Genomic DNA, 15,880 nt, shown 5'->3' on the forward strand with positions numbered 1-15,880 from the left:
CACCTGACAGGTACTCCTCAAAGCTGTCAAGGTCATCAAAAGCAAGGGAAGTCTGAGGAACTGTCACTGCCAAGAGGAGCCTAAGGAGACATGACATATGAACACAATGTGGTGTCCTGGCCAGTAAATGGACATTAATTAAAAACAAAGGAAATCTGAATAAACTAAAGGTTTTAGTTAATGGTAATCTATCAATATTCACTCACTAATTGTAACAAATGAACCATATTGTTAGATGTCAATAATGGGGGAAATTGGGTATGGTGTTTATGGTAGGTCTCTGTACTATTTTTATAATTTTTCTATAAATCTGAAACTCTTCTAAAGCATAGTCTACTTATAAAAGAACAGTAACATGAATAATATAAAGAATGGGTTTTGTATTTGGGCTTACTGAGACTATTTGTTTATAGAAATCTAATTCAGCTGATAAATTAATTACCTGACTCTTTAGTTGACTTGATACATTTAGATTCAGCCTAATGACTATAGGGCAATCCTCAGAGATATTGCAGGTTTGGTTCTAGACCACAGCCATAAAGCAAATATTGCAATAAGGTGAGTCACATGAATTTCTTTTGGTTTCCCAGTGTGTATAAAAGTTGTGTTTATACTACACCATTGTCTATTAACAGTGCAATAGCATTATGTCTAAAACAACAATGTACAGACCTTAACTTAAAAATATTTTATTGTTAAAAATGCTAGCCATCACCTGAGCCTTCAGTGGGTCATAGTAGTAGCATCAAAGATCACTGATCACAGACCACCATAACGAATATAATAATGAAAACTTTATTATTTGAATACTGAAATATTGCTAGAATTTTAAAAATGTGACACAGAGACACAAAATGTGCAAATGCTGTTGGAAAAATGGCACCATTAGACTTCATGCAGGATTGCCACAAACTTTTAATTTGTAAAACAAAACTAACAAACAAAAAAAACCCGGCAATATCTGGGAAGCACAATAAAATGAGGTATGCCCACACTTAGAAAAAAATTAAGTCAAAGGGGGTCATTATCTAAGTTATTCATGAGAATGATCAACTAGTGAGGAAGAATGTCCAAACCTGAATTATCCTAATTGATTATCCACAGCTGTTGAATTCATCAAGAAATGACTGGGTTTCTTTTGCTTTCAATTCTCTTCTGAATATGTGGTGATTCAGCCTAACCCCCTGCCACCCCCTCCAGAGACATTCCAGTTGAGCTCACCTGACAGCCGTGACTCTGGCTTTTGCTGACCAATCACACTCTTGCCCAGTGACATGGACACATACTCACAGCATGGCTGTCTTGAACCCCTGAAGAGAATGATTCCCTGTGAGAAGGAAAATGAATTTAACAGGACTCTAGCCAGTGCCACTGAATACATTAGCCTCAGGCTCTAAGGAGCCCACTAAGCCAGATGCCCAGTTACCATGACTTCCATAGGCTGTAGACAATAACTTGGGATTTACAATGCCAAAAGTCAGGTTAGCCTTTCTTCTTCCTGCTATGTATCTTTCAAATACATAGTGTTCCATCCCTGGGATGCTCCCCCTAAAAAATACAGTTCCTAGGCTACACCAGGACAGACTCTGAGACACCACTGTTTTGTACACAGATGTGAGGTACCCAAAGGCAAAGTGATCTGAGATTTCCTGGACTAGCCATGCTGGACTCATTTTTTCCAGTCACTTTCTACTAAAGCCAAAAAATGTTACCAGAGTTCCCTCAGGGTCTCTAATTGCCCTGGTGGCTTTGGTAATTGCTCTGGACTCTCCACTAAAGAGTAAACAATGATGTGTCCTTTTAGATTTCCCACATCCTCTTAATCCAAACTTTCTTCAAATAAGTACGTACAGAAGAGACAAAGACCCTGATAATTTGCATAATAGAGGGTTCTTTTCCACATAGTGTCAAGTGTTTGGGGTGTTTGTTTTAATAATGTCATTTTCCTCCTATTATGTACCCTTTACCCAAGAAATCAGAGAATTCACATTGGTTTAGATTCATAGAAGAATGTAAAGGACTGAGTTAAATGTCTCAGGCAACTGGTAATATCATAGGTAAGATCCTTAAAAGCCCTAATATCCATCCCCCTGCCTTTCAGCCTAGATACCCTTTGTCGACTAATGACCATCTACTCTCAGAAATGCTACTTGGTGTACTGTATACGCCCTGAGTCAAAGCTTCCTCTTCTGCATTGGCCCTCCTAAATGTCTTCCATATAGATAAAAAGCACCTAGATGTGGGCAAGACATTTTTCAGCAGTGCCTCCTTGTCATTTTCTACTGGATTGGTTGATAAGGGTCTTTATCCCTGGTTTAAAAAAAAAAAAAAAAAGAACATTGAACTTCCTACCTGATCAAACATACTCTGACTGTCAAACTCTTTGTCAACTAGACCAGGCACCAGTCCTGGAGGCAAAAATATAATGAATTTGTGTATCTAAAGAAGGTGGAATAGAAATGAGAAGAAGGGGTTTAGGTAAGAAAAGCAGGAAGCTCTCAAGTAGAAAGGCTCTGATCCTGCCTTTCTGTTTCCAGTACCTCTGGGTGTCACAATGTGCAGAATGAGCGGTGAACATTCAGTGGCACTGGGGAGAGGTAGACCATGACAAGGGTGCCCATGCTACCACTTATTGGCTGTGTTATTTGGGACAAATAACTTTTCTAAAACTAAGTTTCCTCATTTGTAAAATGGTGAGAATAATAATTATCTCAGGCTTGTTAGGAAGATTAAAGATTGTAATGTGAGCAAAGTGCCAGATAAATGATTAAATGCTTAGTGTATACTCACTGTTACTTTTTCCCAGCTTTATTGAGATATAATTGACATATAACATTGTGTAAGTTTAATAACTGTTACTTGTTTATAACAGAGTACAGGTGGTTTCAGTGTTATTAATTTGTTGGTTGGTTGATTGACTGTACCACTCCCCCCAAATTTGTGTTCTCATATTTGTCATATTTAGTTCAAAAATCTAAGGAAAGCAAGTTTTTTCTTCTATGGTTCTGTGTTAGTCTGCTTGAGTTGCCATAACGAAATACCACCAACTGGGTGATTTAAATAATAGACTTTTTTTCCTCTCATAGTTCTGGAGGCTAGAAATCCATGATCAAGGTGGCAGCAAATTTGGTTTCTACAGAGAGCTCTCTTCTTGGCCTAGAGATGGCTGCCTTTGTGCTATGTGAGTGCATGCTCCGGTGTCTCTTCTTATAAAGACAGGGATTCTAGCAGAAAAAGGCTCCACCCTTTGTTCATCTTAGTTACTTCCTTAGAGAACCCATCTCCAAAGACAGCCTCACTGGGAGTCAAGGTTTCAACATATGAAATGGGGGGGTGGGGGCAGGGAGGGGCAGAGGGGAATAGGGACACAAACATTTAATCCATAGCAGGTTTTCTATTATTTATTGCTCTCAAAAAAAAAAAAAAAAAAGGAATCGTTTGAATAATGGCAAGAGTTACTGTTATTTGTCTGCATAATGAGTTAGGAAAGTAGAAAAAATCAGGACTCTCCTAATCAAACAACTATTTAAATGCCTACTTTTGTGCACTGACTGCCGTAACAGTCCCAATTTGTTCATTCTTTCTGTGTCCATGCTCTTTGGCAGTGTCCTCTTACACTGACTCTGGGCCTAGCCATGTGACTTCTTTTGGCCCATAGGACATTAGTAGATGTGATGCAAGCAGTGTCATAACAAGGGCTTGTACACTGAAGCTTGTCTGCTTTCTGCTCTTGGAACCCAGGTACCATGGGAACAAGGCCAGGCTACCCTGCTGTTTAAGGGCCCACCTGAAGGAGAGCTGAGGCACCTCAGCTATCACGCAGCCCTCAGCTATCTAAACTGTTCACTGCAGAAGCATGAATGAACCCCAGCTTCGATCAGCCACACCTGGCACAGAAAATCCGTACTACCAAGACAGCCCAGGCTATATTGTTGATCCGCAGAATCATTAGCTAAATAATTTTTTATTGTTTTAAAATCCTAAGTTTCAAGTTGGTTTGCTACACAGCAATAGCAAACTCATACATCTACAAAATACTCAGGACTATGCTATGCCCTTTCGGAAGGGCAGAAAAATTTAAAATGTAATTATAAGCAAGAAGAAAAGACACAGACATATAGTATACATACTGCAACTATTAATAAGGAGATTAATAATTCAAACTTTAGTTGAATGTAATATGATAAGATTAATACCAAGATGTGAGGAAGTTATGCATAACCTAGAAATGAATTCTGGCATTTTGCATCTCATTTAGAATTAAAAGCTCATGAGAATGAATAATGGGGGGACAAGATATCAGGAACATTTATTTTGTATCCAAGAAAATTCTCTTTCTGGTTCAATTTATGGTTTGGGAAACGAGTCAGATCACTTTTTCTTTTATGCAAAAGTTTTGCCCATTTCTTGAAATTACATATGATGACATAATACAAGTCCAACTTGGCAAAACAGAGAATTTGCAACTCAAGTCTGGTTTCTCTTCAATTTTCATTTCCCTCAGGTCCCATTCATATTTCTTAGAGACACTTTCCCTTGTGACCCAATCTAATTTGATTCCCTACTACATCTCCTCCACCAAAAGCATCTAAAGCTATTTTGCAGAGATCTTATAAATAATGCTTTGACAATATTTAAAAGATAATATTCAGGGGAAAAATAGCTTGGAAAGGGGGAACGGAAAAAAAGGCTCTTTTCAGGACAGTGTCTCCGATTATGCCTGGATGTTACCAACCAATCTGAGTGATCTATTTTCCCAACTGATTTGACAGAACTGACCTGTTATTTGGGCTTTATATAGAAACAGCCACAATGAAGTGAAAGGGGAAGGAGAAAACTGGCCAGTCAGAATGAAGTTCTGGAGATAGAGGACGCCTCGTGAGAGGGCTGATTTTTGATGAAAAAGCAAAATGACAAAACTAAGGATAATTGTCCAGGTACTGTACTCCATGGTCACTTTACATAGAGCTGGAACTTTGTAGAAAGATCTGACATCTGGGAAATGGCTATTCTTTGACACTCAGTTAAAGAATTTCTAAAATCCTCTTTCATTCTTCCTCTGTGTCCTCCTGGTCCTGTAAGTCTCTTCCCAGTGGCCTTACTGCCTATCAAGCTCTCTTTGCTCTAGCCTTTAACTGATAACATTGTATTAGTTTGCCGGGACTACCACAACAAAGTACAAAAGACTGGGTGGCTTAAACAACCACAGATTTTTTGCTCACAATTCTAGAGGCTAGAAGTGGAAGATCAAAATGTCAACAGGAGTGGTTTCTTCTGCTGGTCCCTCTTTTTGGCTTGTAGATGGCCATCTTCTCCCTGTGTCTTTACATGGTTTTCCTTCTGTGTGTTTATGTGTCCTAATCTCCTCTTCTTATAAGGAAACCAACCAGTCATACTGGATTAGTGCCCACCCTAATGACTTTATTTTACCTCTTTAAAGACTCTATTTTCAAGCACAGTCACACTCTGAAATACTGGAAGTTAGGACTTTAACATTTGAATTTTGGGAAGACACAGTTCAGTGCATAATACATCTTAAGGTCCTTTACTTCAGAGACCTATTTACATTACACCTTACTTCTTCAACGTTAAATCCATTTCATTCATTCCATAACTGTATAAGTGGGATGAAAACACTTCCAGGTTAAACATACATATCAGTCGATTTCAAGATGCATCTCATTTCAGAAATGTGAAATGAAAGGAAAAATATTGTCTTAGAAGAAATATGGTAATAGACAACTTTGAAAACTAAGAAATTCCGGCAATATTCAAAGAACTGGATCTCTAAGGGTTAGAATTAAATTAAAACCATTACGGTCCATGACAGAGGGGTGGGAACATGGCACCCCATTTGATGACCCATTTAGAACAGTTAGCTACACGTTCTAAACACTCCTACCATCACAGAGGAGCTTTCCCATGGTTCGGATAGGGAGTGAGGGGGGGAGAAGGGGTACTGTTCATACTCCCCAAAGTTCTTTCATTAAGGACTAGAACACTGTACATTGACCAGGCTTTTTCTGTAGGCCCTTCATTTTCAGCCCCTACAGGGCTCTAGTTCCCCCTCAGAGTAAATACATAAATATCAAGTAGGCAACCAGTAAATGTTGACTGACTGCTTTGGTACCATCATTTCAGGGATATTAACACAGGAGAGATATTAATGCCAAATCGCCTCCATCTTTGTTTCTGAGGATGAGGATGTGTAAGTGTGTTCCCTTTAATCCTACGACCCACTTCTAATTGAAGGAAAAGTTCCCAGTAAGAACAGCCACTTCCCAGGGGTAAATATGAAACCAAAATTCACAGCCTCTTTCAAATACTTCTCCTCTCTCTACTTTAGCACTTCAGCCCCCAGTAAATAACTTTAATGTTCAAAGTGAACATTAAACATTGAACAGATCAAAACTGAATTCTAAATACTATGTTGACTAATGTCCGCAAGACTGTTAGGACAGCCTCCACCTTGCACTGTGCTCTCCTTGAGGCACTTTCACTTATCCCCCAAATTCTGCCACACATTTCACCTTACTGCTTGTTCCTTTCGTGACCGTTGCTAATGAATGAGGGCAGGTAAATATAAAAATCAAGTTATTCTTTCCCACCCAGAGCATTTCCTTGTTTCTGCAGTTTCTGTCTCAAATAACCTTATTTGAAAGTCATCTTGAAAGGGTGTCACTCTTATTTTGATGTCTCTAACCACATAACCCAGGCTGCCCCTTAACTGTTTTTCTTCGGTGAACTGATCAAAAGTCGCCTGTCTAATTATATCATCTGGGAAGAAGGCAGAGGCCTTGGAGGGGAGCAAGCACCGTTCATACCAATTTGGCTTCAGCTACTACATCACCACTCTGCAAAGAGGTTAATTCTTTGGATGCTGACCAAAAAGAAACAAGAGGGAAAACCAACACAAGCAAGACAAACAGGCTGCTATTCCTGGATCCATAAAAATATACCTTTGGAAGTGGTTTAGCGAGGAGAAAAATATTTTTTAATTCCCACCACAACATTTGTCAGTATAATATCTTCCTGAATAAACAGTGCTCTGTTGGAACTATATGAGACAAGAAGTTTTCCAGCTAAATGATATTTTTTGTTAGCAAGGTTATCTATCCAAGTGGATCGTTTGATCACTCGCACCTCCGGGTTTAAGGCAGAGGCATACCTTGTGCCCATACGTTCCTTCATTTTTAAGAGAGGGGGCACAGGGACAAATCATAAGATATTTAAGTGCTGGGAAACTTCTTAGCCTGAGTATTCTTTCTCAGGAGTCAGCTTTCTCCACCAGTGCTTCTATTCATGTGGGATGTAATGCTATTTCATTTTCCTCTGGTCATCTTACATCCCTGGAGAGAGCTTGACTCATGATATAATTATAGGCTGGGCCGGTTCCCACTGAGAGTCGCTCCAGACTGCCACCAGCCTGCCCCACGTGGATCTTCCACTCCAATGCCAAAGAGCATGAACTCTGCCAGAAACAGAGTGACACTTTTTGCAGAATCGTTCATGGTTAGGTTCTCAGGCAGCAGTTTGCAATGGCTGTCCTGTTTCCTTCCAGGGAGACAGTGAGCCCTGGAGGTTAGTGACTCACTGTAGAACCAGCTGATTTGTGGTCTCTGGGGCTGGTCGGAGTTCTCTTTGGTGGTTCATAAAATGGTTCCTGGAGGACGTAGTTTTCAGATGTTTGGGAATTTAGGCTTATTTCACAGAAACTATGAATTTTGTCATTCAAGTCACAGCATAGTCTTGTGTAAGGCCATGTTGGGGATAATTGTGGCAACGCACTCCTACTCAATGATATGGTACCTGCCCCTAATTCTACTCATCCTGGATAGAGGTCAATCAGGGCTGTGGAATCCCAGCTCTAGAGGGACATGGGGAAATCATTTCTAGCTGTTTGATTTCACATAAGTAAACAGTTTTCTCACTTTTTGTAATCCTTCCAGAGCTGGAAGCTCCCTAACTACACATTTGAGAGCCACAGCAGAATGTTATCTCCCTGCATTCAATATCTTTTTCTTTTCCTGTGCCCACCACAAACTTAGACTCTTTCCATTGGGTCTAGGTTCCTCGGCTCCAAGGTTCATATCAGATCTCTTGCCTTCCTGACCCCCAATCCAATTTTCACATTCCGCATTATTTTCTTTAGCATAGCACCCAGTTCTTCTTTCACAGCTCTTATCATTATTTGTAATTATATATTTATTTTGTGTGCTTATTTGCTTATAGTCTTTGTCCTTCTACTAGGTTGCAAATTTCATGAGCAAAGACACATCCATTTGTTTTAAATTTCACTACTATTAAATGCAGGATTTTACATAGAACCCCTAAAACCTGTCACAGACTTAGTTTTTAATATACATTAGTTATAATTAACATTATTATTTCATCATCATTCATTGAATAAATAAGTTTTTCATCATCCTCGCAACTAAATTTTTCATGCTGCTGAAAACCATAACCAAACACCCTCCCCCATTTTTTCCAATTTTTCTCTTAGATTTATTTCCATATGTACCATAAAGGATCCTGGATTCTTTCTAAAGGAGAAACCATTAAGAAAATCAGTCCATATATTTTTCTGTCATTTTGATGTTGGATTCTCCTCACGGCCATATGGTCATGGGGTTGATCCAAATTGCTTTTTCCCCAAAAGGTCTCAGAAGCCTCATATTCAGAGTGCAATTGCATCAAGAGCACCCAAAACACTACATCATAAATAGCGAGTTAAAAAAATGGGCAGAAGATCTAAATAGATATTTCTCCAAAAAAGACATACAGGTGGTCAACAGGCATATGAAAAGATGTTTGACATCGTTAATTATTAGAGAAATGCAAATAAAAACTACAATGAGGTATCACCTCATTCCAGTTAGAATGGTCATCATCAAAAAGTTTACAAATAATAAATGCTGGAGAGGGTGTGGAGAAAAGGGAACCCTCCTACACTGTTGGTGGGGATGTAAATTGGTGCAGCCACTATGGAGACCAGTATGGAGGTTCCTTAAAAAACTAAAGAAAGTTTGATGCCATATGATCGTACAATCCTACTCCTGGGCATATATATGGAGAAAACTATAATTCAAAAAGATACATGCACCCCAGGGTTCATAGCAGCACAATTTACAATAGCCAAGACATGGAAGCAACCTAAATGTCCATCAACAGATGAATGGATAAAGAACATGAGATATATATTCCATATCTATATATATCTGGATCACTGTGCTATACACCTGAAACTAACACAGCATTGTAAATCAACTATACTTCAATTAAAAAAAATCATTTTTACCCGAAAACGATCTTGCTGAATTGGCTAGATAACATTCCACTGGGTGACCCAATATTACTACTGGCCGAGCCTAGGCCATGGGCGCTCAGTAAGAAAACAAGTCAAATCCTCAGAAATAAGGGTAATTTCAGTCTAACTCATCTCCTTCTGGGGAAGGCAGGCTGGGAGTTATGGGGGAGGGCCTGCTGACTGAATGCGATGCATTTCCACACCCTCCACTCTTGGGCAACCCTATGCTAATTCACATTTCTTCTGAAACACTTCTCACCAAGGCCACTGAAGAAAGGGGCCATGTGGTGTCCTCATCCCAACTGGCTGCCCCAGTCACAGCTCTTAAGTCTTCTCATCTGCTGATTTCTGAGCAAGTACTGAAAAAGCTCTCTTCTTGGAATTAAGATCCCTGAGCTTTCATCTCAACTCTGCCACTCGTGAATTGTACATGCTTGAATAAGGCGTTCGCTTCTCTGAGGCTCAGACACTATAACTATAAAATGAGGATACTAACTCATAGAGTTATGGCGATCACTTCAATAATAATAATTATGCTAATAACAACAGCCATAAAGTTTCTGAAAGCACAGTGCTTAACACTTCGTAGGATCTTCTTAAGCATTTATAGGATCTGTTGAAACCAAGTTACCTAGGGTAATTCTTAAGCTTATTGAAATGTAATTTTTAAAAAATGTTTTTATCAATATCATCAAATATTTTTTGAACTATCATTCCTACCAAAGCATTGGGAATGCAATTAAGAAAATTGTTCTGTCCTTAAAGAGCTTCTGATTTAGTCAAGGACACACAACAGAAAGATTATGCAGTGCATAGCAATAGAAAGTAAAGTGCATTGAGCATCAGATGAATGGCCTGAAAAACACATGCATCAAATATCACAGACAGCAATTATTCCTAAGAGTGGAGCAATTGTAGGAATTTCTGGGAAGAAGTAACTCATCACTTTTGTTTCAGTTATACTTTTCTGTGTAACAAACCTCTCCAAAATTTAGCAGCTTAAGAAAAATTATTTAGTTGTTTTTTTTTTTTTTCATGATGCTGTGGGTTGGTTGGGATATCATTTTGCTAATCTCCTCTAAACTGACTCCTGAAGCTGCATTCAACTGGAAAGCCTGCTGTGCTAGCCAGTTGAATGCCAATGGTTGTTGATTGAGGGATCATGGTTCTCCTCTATGTGACCTCAATCCTCCATTTAGGCCCCCTGCTGTCCTTACTTGGAGGTCTCAGAATAGCATCCCAAGAGGGTGAAAGTAGAAGCTGCAAGGTCTCTTGAAGCTCAGGTTGCAAAACTCACACGATATCATTTCCACTTCAGAATTCTAGTCACATTTAAGGGTGGAGAAAAGTGGCTAAGCCACATTGCAAAGAGACATGAGTACTGGGATAAGAATCAGTGAACATTAAAAAATCTATCAGAGCCTATTTTTATAAATATCTGTGTAAAAATTTGCCTTGTCACTATACTGGCAATCTCTTCAGGGCAGGTAAGATATCTTATTAACTGTTTGCAGTGACTACTCTAGAGTCTAGGACAGAGCAAGATCTCAGTAAAGGTTTGCAAAGTATAAGCAGATATATTATTACATGTATGCATACTAATAGTGTAATAATAAAAATAGTTTTGCTGACTTCCAAATCTGGTATAAGAGAGTAGCAAACTAGAGCGATCTTCCCAACTTAAACAATTAAATAAGTGGAAAAATGCATGAAATAGTTGTTTTCAGACAATAGGCAGTACAGGATAGTGATCCCTAGAGAAGGGAAACAAACAAGGTGAGCCCTACAGATGCTCCAGATTATTACCTGTAAAGAGTTTCCAAGGTGTAGTTCAGGGAGGGAAGAGCCAAACAGAGTCTGGTGATGACCTGAGTTGAGAAGACAAACTTCCAAGTTAGAGGAGCCCAAAGGGGCTGGAATTCACAGAAAAGAGTACCAAACAAAGAAAGAGAAAATATTGCTCAGAGAAAGAGAACCCTGGATATCTGTAGATTCCCTTGAGTCTTTGGCTGAGGATGGATCTATAAAAATTTATGAAGAAACTACCAAGACCAGGGAAAGAACAGGCAGAATAAGCCCTAGAGCTTACACAAAACTAGGAATAGATAGTTGTTCCACCGGCTAGTTTAACATGTCAATCTGTCAATTCAGATGTGTTGTACGCAGTATTTGCTATGGGATAAACTGTACCCCCTCCAAAATTCATATGCTTAAGTCCTAACCCCGACTACCTTAAGTGTGACTGCATTTGAGGTAGGGCTTTTAAAGAGCTGATTAAGTTAAAATGAGGCGTTTGGGGTGGACTCTAATCCAGTATGACTGGTGTCCTTATAAGAAGAGGAAATTTCAGAATTCTCTGGCTGTCCAGTGGTTAGGAGTCCGCGTTTTCACTGCTGAGGGCAGTTTCGAGCGCTAGTCATGGAAATAAGATCCCACAAGCCGCAGCATGGCCAAAAAGAAAAAAGAAGAAAAAGAAGAAATATGGACACACAACAAGACACTATGGATGTACATGCACAAGGGAAAGACCACGTGAGGGCACAGCAAGAAGGCAGCCATCTGCAAGCCAAGGGGAGAGAGAGAGATCAGAGGAAACCAACCCTCCTGATACTTTGATCTTGGACTTTCAACCTCCAGAACTGCAAGAAAATTAATTTCTGTTGTTTAAGTGACTCAGTCTGTGCTATTTTGTTACGACAGCCCTAGCAATCGAATGTAGACCTCAGAACATATGAGGCATATGAGGGTCCTCAGAAGACTCTTGAGTCAGAAGTGGGCCCAACTTAGCCATGGACTGAAATCTGTTCTGGATCCATCTAACAAAGCTTCAAGGCAAGCCACAAACTATTTCCACATAACTTAAGCAGATCACAGTACAAAACTCAAAAATATTTAAAGGGATACAAAAAAAGAAAGAAAGAAAGAAAGAAATTTAGCACCCAACAATGTAAGGTTCACAAGTCTGGCATCCATTAAAAAATTGCCAGGCATGCAGAAAAACAGGGAAATAAAATCCATAGTGAGGAAAATAATCAGTCAGTAGAAACAGACCCAGAAAGGACACAGATAAAGGAATCACTAGATGAAAACAGTTATTATTAAAAAACTCCATATGTTTAAAATGGTAGAGGAAAGCAGCAGCCTGAGAAGGATAGTTATGGAAAACATTTATGAGGTTATTTAGGAAGGTTATGGAAGATAATTATGGAAAGATAGCTCTGGAAGATATTTTAAAAGCTCTACAATGAAGTTCTAAAATGAAAAATACAACATTCTAGATGAAAATATACTGGATGGAATTAACAGCAGATCATACACTGCAGAAGAAAATGAACAAACTATCAGTGAGAGGTAGGACAACATGAAAACACCAAATATATGTACAATCAGAGTCTCAAGAAAAAGAGAAAGGAATAAAGAAAATCTGAAGAAATAATAACTAAAACTTTTCCAAATTTGATGCAATTATAAACACAGAGAGCAAAGGAATTCAGAAAATGCTCAGCAGAAGAGAAATGAAGAATAATTATGCCAACACATGTCATAATCAAATTCTTCAAAATGAATAATAAAGTGAAAATATTTTTTAAATCATAGAAAAAAGACACATTACATACTGAGGAGAAAAGATAATAAAGCAACAAGTTTAAAATGCTGGAGGGTTGGGGCCTCTATAAACCTAAAATTCTATACTTAGAAAAAATGTCTTTCAAAAATAAACACAAAATAGACTTTATTAGACTTAAAAAAATCTATAGAAATTCATCACCTGAATACTATATTACAAGAAACGTGAAAGAAATTCCTTCAGGCAGAAACAGAAGGATAACAGCCAGAACTTTGAATGTATACAAAGGAATGGAGAACACCAGAAAATATATGTTTAAATAAAAATGATTTTTTGTTATTTTCTAAAACACTTTTTTTTTAATGGTGGTATAGTTGCTTTACAATGTTGTATTAGTTTCTGCTGTACAATGAAGTGAATCAGCTATATGTATACATATATCCCCTCCCTCTTGGACCTCCCTCCCCACCCCATCCCACCCATCTAGGTCACCACAGAGTGCTGAGCTGAGCTCCCTGTGCTATACAGCAGGTTCCCACTAGCTATCTGTTTTAGACATGGTAGCATACATATGTCAACCCCAAGTCCCAATTCATCCCACCGCCCAAAAACCATTTTTTAAATTAACTATTTAAAACAAAAATCATTTAAAAATGTATCATTGGGCTTATAACATATGAAGTAAAATGTATGACAATGATAATACTAAGGTAAAAAAGAGAGAAATGGAAGAATACTTTTATGAAATTCTTATACTTTATATAATATAGTATAATATCACCTGAAGGTAAACTATTAATAGCTAAAGATACATATAACAAACTATAAAGTAACCACCAAAAGTATTTTTCGAAGGCATAATGTAAAAGCCAATAGAGAAGATGAAATGGAATCATAAAAAATGTGCAACTAATCCAAAATAAGGCAAAAAAGAGGAAAAGGGAGGGAGAAGTTCATGAGACAAATAGAAAATAAACAGCAATCATATCAATAATCACATTAAATATAAATGATCTAAACATAACAATGAAAAGTCAGAGGTTATCAGATTGGAAAATAAACAAAGAGATGCAAAACAAAAAAAGAAAGCCAAACTACTTGCTAACTACAAGAAATGAAATTAAACATAAAGACACAGATATTAAACATAAAGACACAGATAGGTTAAAAGTAAAAGGATAGAAAAAGATCCATCATTCTAGTATTAAAGAAAATGGAAATGCCTACATCAATATCAGACAAAGTGGATTTCTGGTAAGAAATATTATAAAAGATAAAGAGGGTTATTTCATAGTAAGAAAGCAGTCAATTTATCAAAAGTACATGTCAGTCCTAACTGTTCATGCAGCTAGTAATAGAGATTCAAAATATATGAAGCAGAAACCCAGAGAAGCAAAAAGAGAAATAAATAAATTCACAAATACAGTCAGATAATTTAACACCTCTCTCAATAAATGATAGAAAAAAATTAGTAAGAAAGACAAACAACATTATCAAACAACTTTATCTAATTGACATTTGTGGAACATTATCCAACATCAGCAAAATACGTTCTTTCCAAGAGCACCCAGAACATTTATCAAGATCAACCATATTCTAAGCTATAAGACAAGTCTCAATAAACTTAAAAATATTCAAATCACACAAAGTATGTTCTCTGACCATAATGGAATGAAATTAAATATGAGTAACAGAAATATCTTTGAAAAATCTCCCAGTATTTAAAAACTAAGCAATACACTTTTATATAACCCAAGGGTAAAAGGAAGAATCAACAGAAAATTAGAAAGTGTTTTGAATGGAATAAAAATGAAAACAAGACATATCTTATTTGTGGGGGAATAACTACAATAATACTTAAAGGAAAATGTATAGCTTTAAATGCTTATATTAGAAAACAAGACTGGTCTCAAATCAGTGATCCTAATGTCCACCTTAAGGAACAAGGAAAAGAAGAGCAAGTACAAAAAATAATACTTAAAGAGCAGAAATCAATGAAGTAGAAAACAGGAAAATAATATTAAAATTCATTAAATCAAAGCTGGTTCCTTGAGAAGATAAACAAATTTGATAAACATCTAGGGGAAAAGTGAGAAAATATAAACTACCAGCATTAGAAACAGGGAACATCAATCACTACAGTACCTACAAGATAATAAAAGAATATTCACAGGCAAATACTAGTGATCAAGAAAATAATTTTAAGATGTGAATTCTTCCTAAATTAATAACTAGATACAACATAATCACAATCAAAATCCCAACAGGCTATTGTGTACAAATTGACAAACTGATTCTAAAATTTGTATGGAAAGTTAAAGGACCTAGAATAACTAAAAAGTTTTGAAACAAAAGGAACAAAGTTGGAATACTTATACTACCTTATTTTAAGACTAGATATAAATCTACAGTAATCAAGACAGGATGATATCTGCAGCAGCAAATAGATCAAATAGAGAGTCTATGGGCACACCATTGTAAAAATTAACTCAAAATGAGTCATAGAACTAGGTGTAAAAGCCCAAACCATAAAATTTCCAGAAGAAAACAAACGAGAAAGTCTTGGTGACCTTAGATTTGACAAAGGTTTTTAAAATAAGCATAAAAGACACCATCTGTAATATGGTAATATCAGTAATTTATAATATATATTTATAATTTATAACATAAATAACAAGTTGGATTTCCTAAAAATTAAAAACTATTGTTCTTCAAAAGACACTGTTATGAAAATATAAAGCAAGCTACAGACTGGGAGACAAGATTTGCAAATCTTATATCCAATGAAGGACTGGTATCTAGACTGTATAAAGAACACTTATAACTCAATAATAAAAATGTAAAAACCCAACTGTTTTAATGGGCAAAAGATTTGAACAGATACTACACCAAGGAAGATATATAAATGGATAATAAACATATGAAAATGTAAATTAAAATCACAATGAGACACTGCTACACATCCACTAATATTATTTTTTAATTCACCACACCAAGTGTCAGCA

The sequence above is a fragment of the Hyperoodon ampullatus genome (assembly GCF_949752795.1).
Source record: "Hyperoodon ampullatus genome assembly, chromosome: 2".
NCBI classification, from domain to species: Eukaryota; Metazoa; Chordata; class Mammalia; order Artiodactyla; family Ziphiidae; genus Hyperoodon; species Hyperoodon ampullatus.